The sequence below is a fragment of the Pan troglodytes genome, chromosome 3 (genome assembly GCF_028858775.2).
Source record: "Pan troglodytes isolate AG18354 chromosome 3, NHGRI_mPanTro3-v2.0_pri, whole genome shotgun sequence".
Taxonomy (NCBI): Eukaryota; Metazoa; Chordata; class Mammalia; order Primates; family Hominidae; genus Pan; species Pan troglodytes.
This window is the reverse complement of record NC_072401.2, coordinates 26,921,668-26,938,290: the sequence shown is the minus strand read 5'-3', so window position 1 is coordinate 26,938,290 and position 16,623 is coordinate 26,921,668.

The following is a 16,623-nucleotide window of genomic DNA, read 5'->3' as shown; positions in this document are numbered from 1 at the left end:
GTACACAGTGTTTAGCTCCCACTTATAAGTGAGAACATGCATTACCTGGTGATCTGTTTCTGCATTGATTTGCTTAGGATAATGGCCTCTAGCTGCATCTATGTTGCTGCAAAGGATATGATTTCATTCCTTTTTATGGCTGCATAATATTCCATGATGTATATATGCCACATTTTCTTCATCCAATCCACCATTGATGGGCACCTAGGTTGATTCCTTGTCTTTGCTATTGTGAATAGTGCTACAATGAACATGTGAGTGCATGTCTTTTTGGCAGAACAATTTATTTTCTTTTGGATGTATACCCAGTAATGAGATTGTTGGGTTGAATGGTAGTTCTGTTTTAAGTTCTTTGAGAAATCTTCAAACTGCTTTCCACAGTAGCTGAACTGTTTACACTCCCACTGACAGTGTATAAACATTCCTTATAGGGTTTTTGTGATAATTAAGTGATATTAAATCATATTAAAAGATTTTAATGATATTAAATTTAAAAGGGATACTGAAGGGGTTCTAGACTCAGGTTGTGGCTATAGACAGAGAAAGACAAGTTGTCCAACATTCCGAAGAGTGGGACGAGATGCGAGCCCATGATTTGCTAAGAGATCATGAAATTTGTCCTTCAACACGTACCCCTTCACTTTTCTCCTGGCCCTACAAATATAAAGGAGAGAAAGAGAGAGAATTTCTTTGACAAGTGTTGTCAACTGAATGGGCAGGGAATTCTGTGCCATTTTCCTTTTCCTTCACCATGAAACCACACCTTTCAAACCTTGCATCTAGAAACATTTGCAAAGGGTGCTGTTTTTGTCATAGGGAAAACTGACCCTTCCTCTCATGGGATCTCAATTTGGGAACATAGTTCCAAGGGAACTTGCGTCTCCTGGATTCAGGGTTTGTTTCTGGTGTCTAGTGTTGTGAAGTGTTAAGAAAGAGCCTGACTGGAGCGAGGTTTCCAAGGATAGAGAGTGTCATAGTTAGTTAGGGTTTCTATAACAAAAATATAGACTGGGTGGCTTAAACATTAGAAATTTATTCCTCACAGTTCTGGAGACTGGGACTTCCAAGATCAAGCTGCCAGCCAATTCAGTCCCTGGCGAGGCCCCTCTTCCTGGCTTGCAAAAGGATAGCTTCTTGCTGTGTCTTCACATGGTGGAGAGAGGAATCATCTCTCTAGTGTCTCTTCTTATAAGGGCACTGGTCCCATTCATGGGACTCCACCCTCATGACTCAATTACCTTTGAAAGGCCTCCAGAGACCATGAAATTGTGGATTAGGGTTTCAACATATGAATTTGGGAGGGGACACAAGCATTCAGTTCACAGAAGAGAGGCAAAGAGGGATGGCTCCATTGATCCAGGAGACATCATAGGAAGTAGCCAGGCCTGGTCACCCTGGGGCAGAAGGAAGTCACATGGGCTATTCTGCTAGAGCAGGAGCTGACCAGGGAATGCGTCTTCACACCAGAACATGATGCAATATTGGAGGTCTTCACAGAATGTGTGTGCATGGGAGAGTGGTCTCTGGAAAACCACAAAGTTGCCCCAAAAGAGAAGGGCTCAGCATTTGCCAAAGGTCCTTTGACCATTGAAGAATTACAAATGACACCACTTTTGCTCCTTTACTACTGACCTCTCCTTCCATCCTCAAGAGGAAGAAATAGAACAAGGAAGAGAGAGAGAGAGAGAGAAAGAGAGAGAGAAAAGACTACTAGCTTCTTCTCACTGAAGATGCCTTGCCTGGACTTGTCTGATTTAGAGGAAAAGAGAGAGGCTTCAAACTGAATGTGAGATGAAAGTTTGGATTTGTATCATACTAAATACCTGAAGATGAAGTTGTCCTGATGAAATAAGCAGGAACGATTTGGGGAAAGCTATCGGTTGGGCAGAGATATCATGTCAGGGGCAGAATATCTAACAGACAGGGAATGAAGACAGAGGTAGAAGAAAAACAAAGCTGTTTCTTGATTGTTCCACACCTTTCAATAAACTAATTACATGTGAAGAGTGTCTGACAAACAGTAGGTGCTTAATGAGTGATAGCCATTGTAAATGATGTCTAAGACACTAATTTCAGTTATTAACCTGGTCCAGCTGGTCTTTTTTATTTTTATTGAGAGCACTGTAAATCAGAATTAACTTTGTTACTTATAACCCAAAATGTCACAGTTGCTGACAAGTTGGCCTCTCCCCCTCCCAATTCTCTCTCTCCTCCACTTGACCCCACCCTCTGGTAACAGACTGGCCTTACCAATGTAAGGTTTGGATCATTTTTCTCCCTGCCCAGTGGCTCCCCAGTGCTTAGTGGTTCGATTTCCTTAGCCTGGCATCCAGGTCCCCAGCAAGCAAGAGTCAATCTCCCTTCCCTATCAGTCAAGTTCCTCTTCTTTTCAGAACAGAATTATTTGCTGTTCCCAAGCACTTCCTTGCATGCATGCCTCCCTCAATTTGGGGCACTCTCCTCTCTTTAGCACTTCCTGATAAAATCTTATTCTTCATAGCTCTGCTCACCTGTTAACTTCCCCATAAAACCTCCAAAATTCTCTATCAGAAAAGATGTCTGTTTTTTCTGAGCTCTCATAATGCTGTCTTTGTATATTTCTTGTCACCTAACAACAGCTCAGTCCCCCCACCCTACTCCTTATTGCTTGCTCATGAACTCCATAATGGTACAGTACAGGTATTGACAGTTGCTATGGTTTGAATGTGTTCCCCAAAAAGCATGTGTTGAAAACTTAATCCTCAATGCTACAGTGTTGGTAGGTGGGGCCTAATGGGAGTGCTTGGGTCATAGGAGCACTGCCCTCACAAATGGATTAGTGCCATTATTTCAGGAGTGGGCTCCTTATAAAAGGACAAGTTTGGCCCCCTCTTGCTCGCTCTCTCTCTCACCCTCTCTTTGCCCTTCTGACATGTTATAACTCAGCAAGAAGGCCCTTACCAGATGCAGGCCCCTCGGTATTAGACTTCCCAGTCTCCAAAATTGTGAGCCAATACATTTTTGTTTATTATAAATTACCTAGTCTCAGGTATGCTGTTACAGCAGTACAAAACAGACTGAGACAATGGCATTATGTTTAGAGAAAAAGAGCCTACGTCCAGGAGATAAATCATGATAAATTTGTGCCAGACATGATAATCTTATTCCCTTTTGCTAGTTATTGGTTTAGAGGTAGGTTTGTGTCCCAGTCTGGCCGGGGATGCTTAACAACTTGCTCTCTAATTGAAAAAGAAAAAAAAAATTCTAATTTATAGCTAGTTTGCTGATTTCTATTGTATAAATACTATCACAGACAATTTCAAGTCACCAGCATGGCCTCATTGAACAGGGAGCTGGGAGAGACGTGCTGTAGCCCATTATTTTATAGTATTTCCACCACACAGATGCAAGAAACATAAATAACAAGAGCATAGATGATAGCTACCTGTAGTAAAATAATTTAAAAAGTGATGCTGATATACTTTGGATATTTGTCCTGGCCCAAATCTCATATTGAAATGTAACCCTCGATGCTGGAAGTGGGGCCTGGTGGAAGGCAATTGGATCATGGGTGAGGATTTCTCATAAATGGTTTAGCACCATCCCCTTGGTGCTATCCTCATGATAGTGAGTGAATTCTCACAATATCTGGTCATTTAAAAGTGTGAGGCACCTACTTCTCCTCTCTCTCTTGCTCCTGCTTTTGCCTGTACAGCCTGCAGAACTGTGAACCAATTAAAATTATTTTCCTTATAAATTACCCAGTCTCAGATATTCCTTTATAGAAATGCAAGAGTGGCCTAATATGGATGCATTTTGAGTATCAACTACCAAGTTTTCTGGAAATTTAACAACTGGCCCTTATAAGTCAATACAAGCCAACCCTAAAACACCACTGGCTCTAGCCAATGAAATGTAAGAACTCTGCTTGAGGTTTCTGGGTTTATTCATCAGTGTTTGTTGCCTTGTGCTTCAATAACAAGCAACCCCCAAATCTAGCACAGAACATCATACATGAAGGTGTCATGATGGCCTCGTGCACACCCATGCACAGAGAGACAATCATGTGAACAGGCAGCAAGAGAGCGGCCAACTGCAAGCCAAGGAGAGGGCCCTTACCAGAAACCAACCCTGCTGACACCTTGATCTTGGATTTCCAGCCTCCAGAACTGTGAGATAATACATTTCTGTTGTTTAAGCCACCCACAAATATGCCTCTGCTCCCTGAAGGATGCAGGGTTCAAAAGTCCACTCATTCCAAAGGCCCAGAACCAGCCCAAGATGGTCAGAGAAGATGGAACCTTACTAATGCCCCTTACATGGCACTAGCAGGAACCACTGAAAACTTGAGCCAAGTCCTCACATCTGTTCTTTGACCTCTTCTTCATCAACTGCTTCTGTCTTTCTCTCCTATTTTCTAATTTCAATGACTTTCCTCAAGCACAGAGGCAGCAGCTGCAACAAGAGCACAGCCAGTTGAGGCAAATATACAAGGTGGGCAAGAGGGAACACAAATGGCTAAGGGACTTTTAGCCCAGCTGAAAAATTCTCCAGGGGTGGAGCAAACAGATCCCAAGACCTAATTCTGCAGGTGTTTTCTTGGGCACCTTCCAGGTGTAAGGTTGCCAGATAAAATACAAAACGCCTTTTCAATTTGAATTTCAGATAAATGGTGAATAATGTCTTAGTATAAGCATGTCTTGGGCAATGTTGTATTTTTATTTGTGTACTCGGGCAACCCTAACCAGGGGCTGTCAATGGGGTGGGTGTAAGGCAGCAGAGAAGAAAGACCGAGAGATGAGAAATTACATATGAATGAGGGCCGCACTACAGCTGCGCATGCAAAGGACAGACCGGGGTGGTCACATAAAAGGCACTGCGCCCATCTGGAAGGAAAGAAAGGAGTGCCTCTGACCAATGAGTCTCTGTCACCTTCCCAGACTTCTGGCCCTCATTTGGAGCCAAGTCCAAGAATCCTAGCTATGGCGTTTTCCTATGGCTGCTGTAGCAAATGACCACAAACTTAGTGGCTTAAAACAGATTCGTGATCTTGTAGTTCAGAAGTCTGAAATGGGTTCCAGTGGGCTAACCTCAGGATGCCAGTAGGACTGCATTTCTTCTAGGAATTCTAGGGGAGCATCCATTTCTTACCTTTCTCAGTTTCCTGAGGCTTCCTTCAGGATCCTTGACTTGTGACCTCTTCTTTTATCTTCAAGGCCCGCATCAGCACAGCATCTTCAAATCTCTCTCTCTCCCTCCCCCTCCCTTCCCATTCCTCTCCCTCCTCCCCTTCTCTCTCTCCTCCTTCTCCTCCTCCTCCCGCTTTCTTCTTCTTCTTCCTCTTCCTCTTCCTCTTCTCCTTCTCCTTCCCCTTCCCCTCCTTCTCCTTCCCCTTCCCCTCCTTCTTCTTCTTCTCCTCCTCCTCTTCCTCCTCCTCCTCCTTCTTCTTCTTCCTTCTCCTTCTTTTTTCTTTTTCTTCTTCTTCTTCTCCTCCTCCTTCTCCTTCTCCTCCTCCTTCTCCTTCTTTGCTTCCTTCCTTCCCTTCTTCCTTCCTTCCTTCCTATTCTTCTTTTATCTCTCTCTCTGTGCTTCCACCTACCCATCTCCCTCTCTGACTCTGACTCTGACTCTCCTGCCTCCCTTCTATAAGGACCTTTGTGATTGGTGACATTGGCCTTCCTGGAGAATGGTAACAGTGGGAGGTTCCAGGGATTAGGCTGTGGTTATCTTTGGCAGGGGGTTGTATTATTCTATCTTCCAACATTGTTTCTCTCCTGTGACATTTTCCACCTGTCAAAGCTACCGTTACGAAAAAACAGTTTGACCAGGGTCCATGGCTCCTAGAGATATACAAAGACAGTGCCAGCAAATCCAGGTTCTGAGTTTGGTGAGTATTATTAACCTCATTTTATAGTTGAGACTTTAAGAGATCAAGAAGCCTGCCCAGAGTCACATCCCTGGTGAGGGCAGAGCAAGAATTTACACCTTTGGAACACATGTATTCATTGTCCCCAGCCCCAGAAGAGGGGCAAGTGAGCAAGGTTCAGGACTGGGACTCACCAAAGGCTATACCCTTGCAGGGATCTGAGTCCCCTCTAAGGAACTGGGCAGGTACCTAGGTGTGGACTCTTCTGGCAAATTCTTTGAAGTGCAAGAAGTGCTGCCAAACAGGAAACAATTTACTGTGGAGTGGGCACGTGGGAAGCCTGAGTGAATGGGGCCACCAGGCTCCAGTGATGATGCAGCCTCCACCTGTGCCTATAGGCGGAAAGTACGATCGTCAGCCTCACACCCACAGACACACGGTTTGGCATTTGCCATTCTTAACTCCCAGATGCACCCTGCCCTATGAAAATGAAGGTCTTTATAATTAGATAAATAGCACTACTTCCCCAGACCAAAGCAATATTGCAAGGGCTCCCTGGTAAAAGTTACAAAAGAAAACTAGCATTCTCAAACATAAATGTTCAGAGAGAGCATGGGAAGGGTTTATTTGAAATTCAGATGCTGGGCCTCATCCCTAGGGCCTGGTGTGGGGCTGAGGAATATGCATGATTAGCAAGCTCCCAGCTGACATGGATGCGGGCGGTTCATGGGTGCACTTTCAGAATTCCTGTTCTGGAACTTCCTGCTCCTCAGCAGTTTTTTGTTTGCCTGTTTTTTGTTTTTTGTTTTGTTTTTGAGACAGAGTCTTGCTCTGTCGCCCATGCTGGAGTGCAGTGGCACGATCTCAGCTCATGGCAGCCTCTGCCTCCTGGGTTCAAGCGATTCTCCTGCCTCAGCCTCCCAAGTAGCTGAGATTACATGCGTGCACCACCATGCCTGACTAATTTTTGTATTTTCAATAGAGACGGGGTTTCACCATGTTGGCCAGGCTAGTCTCGAACTCCTGGCTTCAGGTCATCCACCCGCCTCAGCCTCCCAAAGTGCTGGGATTACAGGCATGAGCCACTGCACCCCGCCTCTTCAGCAGGTTTGACTCCCTGTTTCCCAAGAGGAGGATTTATGGGGCTGTGGATCTCACTACCACTCCCTGCCTATGAGCCACTGGAGGGGCCCCCGAGTCACAGGCTGGGACTGACCCAGGACTGCAGTGGTCCAAGGGCAGGGAAGGAGTATCAGCCTTCCTATTCCATAAACATTATGGGACAGATGAGGAATGCTGGCATTGCCCGGGAGACAGGTGACATGGATTTGGGGGGACACAAGGTGTATGATGTCACCCACATTCTCAGCACCAGCCTCTGACTCTCCTCTCAGGCTGGACTCAAGAGGCCCATGGCCAAACCACCGAGACCTGCTTAGTAATGGCGGGGTGGCTGGGGAGAGCAAACCACAAGCTGAGGCCCTATCCTTGCTAATTTAGAGAGTGTTCCCGTGGTGAAAAGGGGACAGGTAGCATTACAGGGAGGACTCCAGAGCCAGACTAGCAAGTTCACTCCCAGATTCTTACCCTTGCTGGCTGTGAGCCCTTCGACAAGTTAATAACCTCTCTGTGTCTCCATTTGATTGTCTGTGAAGTTGGGGGAGGAGAGCAGTGTCTATTTCAAAGGGAATTGCAGAGAATGAATGGCGTCATCTTTTCAAAAAGGACTTACCATACCAAAGGTGCTCAAAAATGTTAGCTAACGGGCCAGGCACAGTGGCTCACGAGTCCCTACTAAAAATACAAAAATTGGCCAGGCGTGGTGGCACGCACCTGTAATCCCAGCTACTCAGGAGGCTGAGACAGGAGAATTACTTGAACCCAGGAGGCAGAGGTTGCAGTGAGCCAAGATCGCTCCACTGCACTCCAGCCTGGGTGACAGCGCGAGATTCTGTCTCCAAAAAAAATAAATAAGTTAGCTAACTAAAATTACTAGTCAATGAGACAAGACATGGTTGGATGGTTGGAATTGTCAATTTTGCTTCTGGCAAGCCCGTGAAGAGGAACGCGGCACAGAGGAGATGCTCAATAAATATTTCTTGAATTTTGCAGAGAGTGTTGGTAGAGTTTTGCAGTGCATGGATTTGCACCTGCGCTCCGCTGGTCTGTGTGCTCGTAAAACTTCCTTGCATGTTCTTCCTGTCTCCCCGCTTAGGTCCAAAGCTGGAAGAGCTGGTTCACTGACTTTTGATCTTCTCCATGGTCCTCAGCCCAGGGTTTGCCCAGGGTGAGTCCCAATGTCATGGACCAGCCCCTAGACATCACTTGAACAAAAGCCAGATAGAGGTAGATCCCGTAAGACAGTTACATCATTTCCCCTAAACCTTCCTCTCCTTCTTTGAAAGTGGGCTTCCAGGGTTTCCTTCCCTATAAAAGTGGAAACTCAGTGTTGCTGATTCCTCACTCGGAGACTCCTTCGCTACCCTAAATACTCTACCGGTAAACACATGGGGCCCTCCCCTCCTTTCTTACTCAGTCCCCAAAGGGCACCAGGCTGGATCTGCTGTTGGAGAAGAAGGGAGGTGACGGGAAGCCTGTTCCTGCTTCTCACAGGCATTGAGCAGGGCAGGTATCCATGCCGCCCACGTCTCTCCCACTGAGTGAATTTGCACAACGTGAGCTGGGTCCTGCCGATTCACTGGGGGCGAGGACTGCTCTTGCCCGCTGTAATCGGGAGCCAGCACCACCCGGGGAAGCAGAAAGCCACTGCCATGCCTCACAGCCCTTTAGGGTTCCCATTCTTCCTGTTTACCTAAGTGGGTGCCTATGAACCCAGCTGCCTGCCAATTGCAAGGTCAAAGCCAAAGGTGAGAGGCACCGCGCATGTGCGCTGCAGGGCAAACAGGAAAATATGTTTAGGTTTTGCTGTTGTCAGTTTTGATCTGTCAATTTCTGATTTTTAGCTTGGCAGTAACAAAATACACTTATTAACTATGAAAATAACCTTTCTATTGAATTTCCTGCAGGGAAAGGAAAATCTCATTAAGGTGAGTCTGAAACTCTAGCTCCCAGGTCCCTGAACCCTTGTTTGTTTAAGGGGATTTTTGAAAAATTCCAGTATACTGAGAGACAGCTAGGTTTTCTATGGGGGTGGGGGGTGGCCCTCAGTATTCAAACGAAGAATATAAAGGTCCAGAGAGGGAAAGGGAATCTGAACCATTTTAGGCCAAGGAAGTAGAGTAAGTGGGACCTGGTGTCCTAGAGTTCAAAGTGAGTAGTGGAAATAGAGGAGCATTTAGGAGAGAGGAGTTATTTGCAGAATAAAATTACAGTGCATTGACAGGGTGGTGGGGGCAACATGATGTAAAGACCCTCGACCTTAGTTAAGGTTCAATGTCCTAATTCTGTGAGGACCCAAGGAAACTAAAAGGGATGAATGCAATGCAAGATACGTTGTGAGGCTGGTAAAGGTGGCCTTTGATATGCAGGCTGCCTGTGGAAGATTCAATTATTGCTCAGCAAACATCACCACTAGCACCTCCATGGGAAGCATACACTTCCCTCTCCCAGCTATATTGGGATTCACTGTGTGACTTGCTTTGGCCAAAAGAATGGGGGTTCGAAGTGACAGTGGGCAAGTTTTAAGCCTGGGACTGAAGAGACATGAGTGGAAACACTCAGTATGAAGCTGGTCCAAGAAGGACAAGAGAGACCCAGGGCCAGATCAGGTTCTTATCTGCAGCTTGGAGCCAAGCCTAAAACAGATGAGGCTTGAAACCAAGTTGACCAATGGCCACATGAGGGAAAAAAAAATGCTCAATGTGTGTCACTGAGTCTGGATGTTTTTGTTACACAGCATTACTGTAGTGGTAGCTGACTGATACACTGTCCTTTCTTTATTTCCTACCACCTCTCTCTACATGTCTCCCTATCTTTCTTGTCTGCCTTCTCCCTACCAAAACTTTTCAACCTAAAAGTCTGGGGTTGAGCTTTCACTTCTTAGACTGAATTTCAGTTACAGACTTTCTCCTCCCAAATGTATGTGTTTTTCAAGTCTTGTCTCTTTGCAAAACGAAAGACTTTGCTATTAGGATTTGAGAAATCAGCAGTCTCATGAGAACGACATTTACAAGCTGAGGACATTTTCTAGGGTCTCCTGGTTTCGTACTCCTAGCAGCCTAGAGTGAGGCAGACCCCAGCATAGAGCTAATTTTTCAGGAAGGCTCAAAATCCTGCAAGAAGGGCTTAGCAAAAGCCATGCATCTGTTTCATTCTATCATTTGCACAGGGAAAGTTGAAGCCTGTTGGCAATTCTAGCTGGGCTTATGAGGACTTCTCTTCCTCTTCACCCCTCCCTCAAAGTTTGGCCAGATCCCCAGTCCAAATGGCAGTATGTGTTCAAGAAGATGATTAATGTGAGCAGAAGGCTCCAGGAAATCTCTCAGGGCCCTTCTGTTGATTAAATATAAAAACTCATGTTTAAATATAATGTCAAAGGTATGACACACACCAACACGATCCAAGACAGACTGTTGGCTTTAACATTCAATAACTAGAGGTTCTTCAAGTTTTGACTTCTGAGCTTAAAGTCTCTTAAAGATTTTCCAGGAAGGCTCAAACTACTCAAGGAAGAAGTCAGCAGAGGCCAGCGAAGTCCATACATTTGTTTCCATCATCTGTACTTAATGGCAGAAGCTGTGGCTTTTGGGTTGGGGAACAGTGTCTAATTGAGTCAATGTCATGCACTGTATCAGGAAGCCATTCCCTGACAGCCTGGCCTGAGCTAGAGAACACAACTGCATTCTCCCATAGCACCCCAACTTCTCATGTCTATTCATTCATTCCTGTAGGACATAGTTCTTGAGAACCTACTATATACCAGACCCAGCTCCAGGAACTGGAAATGCATGGGTTACAAGACAATGCCCAGGTCTCCTGGTTTTGATTCTAGAGGTGGAGAGACAGACAGCACACAAATAAACACACAGGTGGTTTGATCACAAGGACTATGAAGAAAATGTAACAGTGTGATGTGGTACACTTGAATGGAAGAGGGTGTGCCACAGGTAGGCAGGGTGGGTAGGGAATAACAGCGGCAGAAATTTCTATGCTGCTTACGCTTTGACATACACCATTCTAAGAACTTCATGTATATTAACTCACTTAATCCTCACAGCAACCCTACGGAGTAGAAGCTGTTATTGCCCCTTTTACAGATGAGAAAAGTGATACCTAGAGAAGTGAAGTAACCTGCCCTGCTTCACACAGCTGAAAAGCAGAAGAGCTGGAAGGCAGGCCCAGGTATTGGCACCATGAGTCATGCTGTCACCCGCTACCCCACACACTGCCTCACAGAGCAGGTGAGGTTGGAGTGCAGGAATCGGCCAGCCTCATAAAGAGCTGGGGAAGAATATTCTAGACAAAACAAAAAGCAAGGAAATCATTGCAGTCCTTTAGGCAAGAGATGAGGGAGACAAGGACCAGACGGCAGCAATGGACACGGTGATAAGTGGAAGGTTTCAGATCTGTTTTCGCTCTGTGGTGGCATTTCTTATTTAAATACCCACCTTTCCTGATAAGCTGGTAGCTCCACAAGGGCCAATGCCTCATCTATTCTGCTCATCTTATGTCCCCAGTGCCTGCTATAGCATTTAGCTCATAGATTTTTTTTTATAGAGATGGCGTCTTGCTACATTGGCCAGGTTGATGCTTGAACTCTTGGCCTCAAGCAATCTTCCTACCTTGGCCTCCCAAAGTGTTGGGATTACAGGCATGAGCCGCCCCCCTACACAACCTACAGATTTTTAAATAATTCGGTATAGAGTAAGTAATTAGATAAGTAAGTAATTAATGAGCATTAGGCCAGCCTGACATTGGTTCGAATCCCAAATCCTTCACCTCCTTCACCTGTTTACTGTTCAACTCAGGCAAATTACTTAAGCTCTCTGATCCTCTTTTGATTGTATCTACGATGGGGATAATAAGGCAATCACAGGGTTGAGTGTGGAGAGGATTAAATGAGATAGCTTTTGTAAAGGGTTAATAGCAAGGCAGTCACAAGACAGATGCCTACAGAAATGTTGACATCCAACATTCTTTCCCTACTACATAGAAAACCAGAGTCATTTCAGTGACATGAATCATTGTAGAATCGAGAGCTGAAAGGGAATCAAAGCCCCTATTACTCAGTATGGTCCAAGGACCAGCCCCATCATGTTAGAAATAAAGAAACTCAGAGGCCCGGTGCAGTGGCTCACACCTGTCATCCCAGCACTTCGGGAGGCCGAGGCAGGCAGATCACATGAGGCCAGGAGTTCGAGACCAGCCTGGGCAACGTGGCAAAACCCCATCTCTACTAAAAATACAAAAATTAACTGGGTGTGGTGGTGTGTGCCTGTAATCCCAGCTACTCAGGAGGCTGAGGCAGGAGAATCACTTGAATCTGGGAGGTGGAGGTGGAGGTTACAGTGAGCCAAGATAGTGACACTGCTCTCCAGCCTGGGCAACAGAGCGACACCCTGTCTTGAAGGGAAAAAAATAAATTAAAAAAAAGAAATAAAGAAAGTCAAGCTCCACCCCAGACCACTAAAGCAGAACTTCTGGGGGAAAGGCCTGGTTATCTGTATATGTAGTCAGCACCACCACCTTTCCCAGGGGATTTTTTTTTTTTTTTTTTTGAGATGGAGTCTCCCTCTGTCACCCAGGCTGCAGTGCAGTGGCACGATCTTGGCTCACTGCAACCTCAGCCTCCAGGGTTCAAGCCATTCTCCTGCTTCAGCTTCCCAAGTAGCTGGTACTACAGGCATGCACTACCACACCCAGCTAATTTTTGTATTTTTAGTAGAGACAGGGTTTCACCATGTTGGCCAGGCTGGTCTCCAACTCCTGTCCTCATGATCCACCCACCTTGGCCTCCCAAAGTGCTGGGATTACAGGCGTGAGCCATTGTGTCCGGCCTCCCCCAGGGGATTCTTATCAAGGAGAAAGTTGGAGTAGGTTGAGCCTGCTGCAGTCGAGGGTCTCGTGTCCTTCGTACTGTCCTGAACACTCACTTGAACCCCAACCCTCTCCCCGCCTGGGGCTTGGTGCCTGGGCCTCCACACTTTGCTGCCAATCCATCTGCTGTGCTTCAGACACCTGCCACTCCAAGCTGGGCTTCCAGTGAATTGAAAGCTGCCCCATCAGACGCCCACGCTGGACTAATCGGCTGGGGCTAGGAGGTTCCAGTAGCATCACGCACAAGGGGAACCTGAGCCTGGTTGGCTTGGCCACCAGCATCACAGCATCCTGGGAGAGGTGCCTTTGGTCCTTGGCAATCCTCCTGGACCACCTGCTGTACCTGAAAAACACAGCAGAACAGGATTCTGACTGTGGAAGGCGTCCCCCTGTCTGAATTATCCACCCCATAAGCAAGCCCTAGAGACAGAAGAACAAGAGCACACATTCTTCCAAGCCTCTGAAACATTATCCAGACCTGTCCGTGCCGATTCATCAACTCTGAGCTCAAGGAATCATAAAAGTTTGTTTTTTCATATCTAAGAGATGATCCAACCTTCTGGAAACTAAACTTTCTTCTCTTAGTTCATGCAGAAGTCATTTTAGTGAGCCACAGGATCTGCTTTTCATTCGTGATGACTATACCCATATGGGATTGTTGGGAGAGCCAATAAAGAACGTTTTTAAAAACCTCTCTGTAACAACTTCGCTTTGCACCTCAATACACCTGCTTCGAAAGGTCATTTAGAGACCATTTGTATTGGGATGACAAATGAAGTGATTGTACTAAGATGTAACTTTCATAATGGCAACAATCCTGTGTGCTACAACCGCCCCTCCTGGCACAAAGTGGGCCTTCAGTATAGATTTCTTAATAAATGCCATGAAGTATAGAAGTGCAAGCGGACTTTACAAAGATGCTCATTACGATCATAATTGGCGGCCACGTTTCAGTTCGTTTTTGTCGAAAGCTGTTTACCTTTAAGCCTATGCTATGCTCAGGCTGACTTGTGTGCTCTGTTACATCAAACTACCGAAAAGCCATTTCCCAGACCAAGTTCAAACTTACTGCCATCTACTGGCCAACACTTAAAATTAGCCTTACCGGCATATGTTTAAATTTTAACTACCTGCGTAAAATGGAAAACATTTGCAGAAAATTGTGGAAACATAATCTACCGTAAAGACTTGAGGCCAGGCGGAGTGGCTTACGCCTGTAATCCCAGCATTTTGGGAGGCCGAGGCGGGCGGATCACCTGAGGTCAGGAGTTGAAGAACAGCACGGCCAACATGGTGAAACCTCGTCTCTATTAAAAAAAAAAAAAAAAAATTACCTGGGAGTGGTGGTGCATGCCTGTAATCTCAGCTACTCAGGAGGCTGAGGCAGGAGAATCACTTGAACTCGGGAGGCAGAGGTTGCAGTGAGCTGAGATCGCACCACTGCACTCCAGTCTAGACAACAGAGTGAGACTTCATGTCAAAAAAGAAAAAAAAAAGACTTGACAGTAGTATTCCATTTTCAAAAGAATGAATGGAAACTACTGTTTTTGCATTAATAGTGTTTTAAATGGTTACATTTGATGTATATATATATATATATATATATATATATATATATATATAATTTAACCTCTAAAATATATATGTCCCCCCAGAGCATTCCTGCAAAAAAAAAAAAAAAAAAGCTTAGTTTATAAACTAGAGCTCAATGAAATTTCTAACCAGTAAATTCTGTGACAGCCTCCTTTGATAGATGTGCTGTTTCTGCTGGGTTTGATGCTACTCCTTCATAGACTGTGAGTCTGGGAAGAAGCAAACTGAGGTTGAAAGATGGAGAAGGTCTCCTGAAGATGCTCAGGCCTGGAATGTGGAGATTCAGAAAATCCTGGCACTCAAGAGCATACTGCCCACTCAAAAGCATACGCCAGAAGTCCCCCTACCCCACTCCCCACCAAAAAAACTGGTGTGTATGTGTGTGTATGTGTGTGTGCGCATGCACACACACGCGTGCTTCCTGTGCTTTTTAAATATCTGCAACTGACATGTGGGGAACTTGCAGAGGAGAACAACAGCTGCCTTCACACTGCCCCCTACCCCACACTGCGTATTTAAAGGAAAGTCTGGCCCAACTTTCCTCTGAGTGCAGCCGAAAGAAAACACACACAGACCGCAGCAGAGAAAACCACACAGACATATAAGCAAACAGACAGCTTCAATTTCAAAGATTCTTGCAAGACCCAGTGTGGCTCAGGAATGGCCATCAAGAAGCTGATGGTTCTGGAATGGGCCCTGATGTTTATACACTCAACGCCTGGCTGCTGGTTTTTTTAGACTGACCGGAGTGGCCACTGCCTCACAGAATCACTAAAAGCTCCCTCTGCCAGGGGCAGGCAGGCAGACTCTGTTGTAGTCCAGGAAGTGTCCTCTTTCCTTGAAAGTAGATTTAAACTTTCTGAGAATTAATGTTTGTCCCTAGGAACAGGTGTGTGTGTATGTGTGTGCATGTGTGTGCATGTACGTATGTGTGTATGTATGTGTGTTTAATGGTTGCCCCTTGGACAACTTCTCACCAGTAGGGAAGACAAACCCCTCATCCCCTCAACCCAACTGACCTGCTGGGAAGTCCCCATGGAACTTATTTATTCTATAAATTCATCCAGTAAATATATTTGGGGCCTTTACAGACACTATTCTTAGCTCTGGAAATACAGTGGTGGAGACAGATGTTTCCATCCTCCTGGGTCTTGCCGTCTGGTGGGTGAGAAAGACAATAAACAAGGACACGAATGCAGGAGCTGCAAGCGCTACATGGAAAATAAAGCAGGGAATGAGAGAAGAGTGAATGAGCTAGGGCGCTGGAGGAGAGAGAATTCTTAGGCTGGCCGTCTTTGAGAGGTGACACCTGAGTGAAGTGAGGAAGTCCACCATGAGGAGATCTGGGAAGAGCAATTCAAGCAAAAGGAAAAGTGGGCATGAAGGCTTGGGGGTGAGGGCCCCTTGGCATTTTCAAGGAACCAGAGAAAAGTGCTTCTTCATATGTGATCTCAATGTATCTTCGCAAAGATCCTAAGAAGTACTGCTATGATCCTCATGTTAAAGATGAAGAAATGAGGCTCAGAGAGGTTAGGTAACCTGTCCAAGGTCATCCAGCTGGCAAATGGCAGAACCAGCAAAGATCCCAGGCAGTGTGGCTGTGGAGTCCAGGCTGTTAAAGAATTTGCCTGGATATAGCAAGAAACCAGCGTTACCTATTACCTGCAAGAGTTGGGTGGGAGGGACTGAGTAGGAGGTGGAGGGTGGATCCCAGGACCAAACCAGTCTTTGTGGATGAAGGGTGGAGTTTCCTTTCAACTGTGGGGCTTATAGAAAATAATCTTTCAGAAGAGCATGTGCTATCTGATGAGAAAGGAAAACGACGGCCTACAGTGTGTCTACACGGGTCCCCAGTGAAGTGTGTGTGTGTTTCCTTGGATGATGGAGACAGTCATATTGAGTACCTCACTTTAAATTCCTCCCCACTGAAGACACATGTGCGCTCATTATCCAGCCCCTCTGTAGAGTTTTGCAGCCCACAGGGCCTCCCCTCCCCATATCCCTGCCTCCCTCGAGCTGGTGACAACGTGGCAGCATAGGTCAAGGAGGCTGTTTCTAGAAGAGATGTCATTCTGACATCTTTTGCAAAATGGAAAATGTGAGGGAGTTAGCCCCCGGGGAATCCCTCAGCCAATGGAGGACAAATCTAGTGAGTAAGTGCCACCCCCTTTCATTCCTCCAGGAGGCAA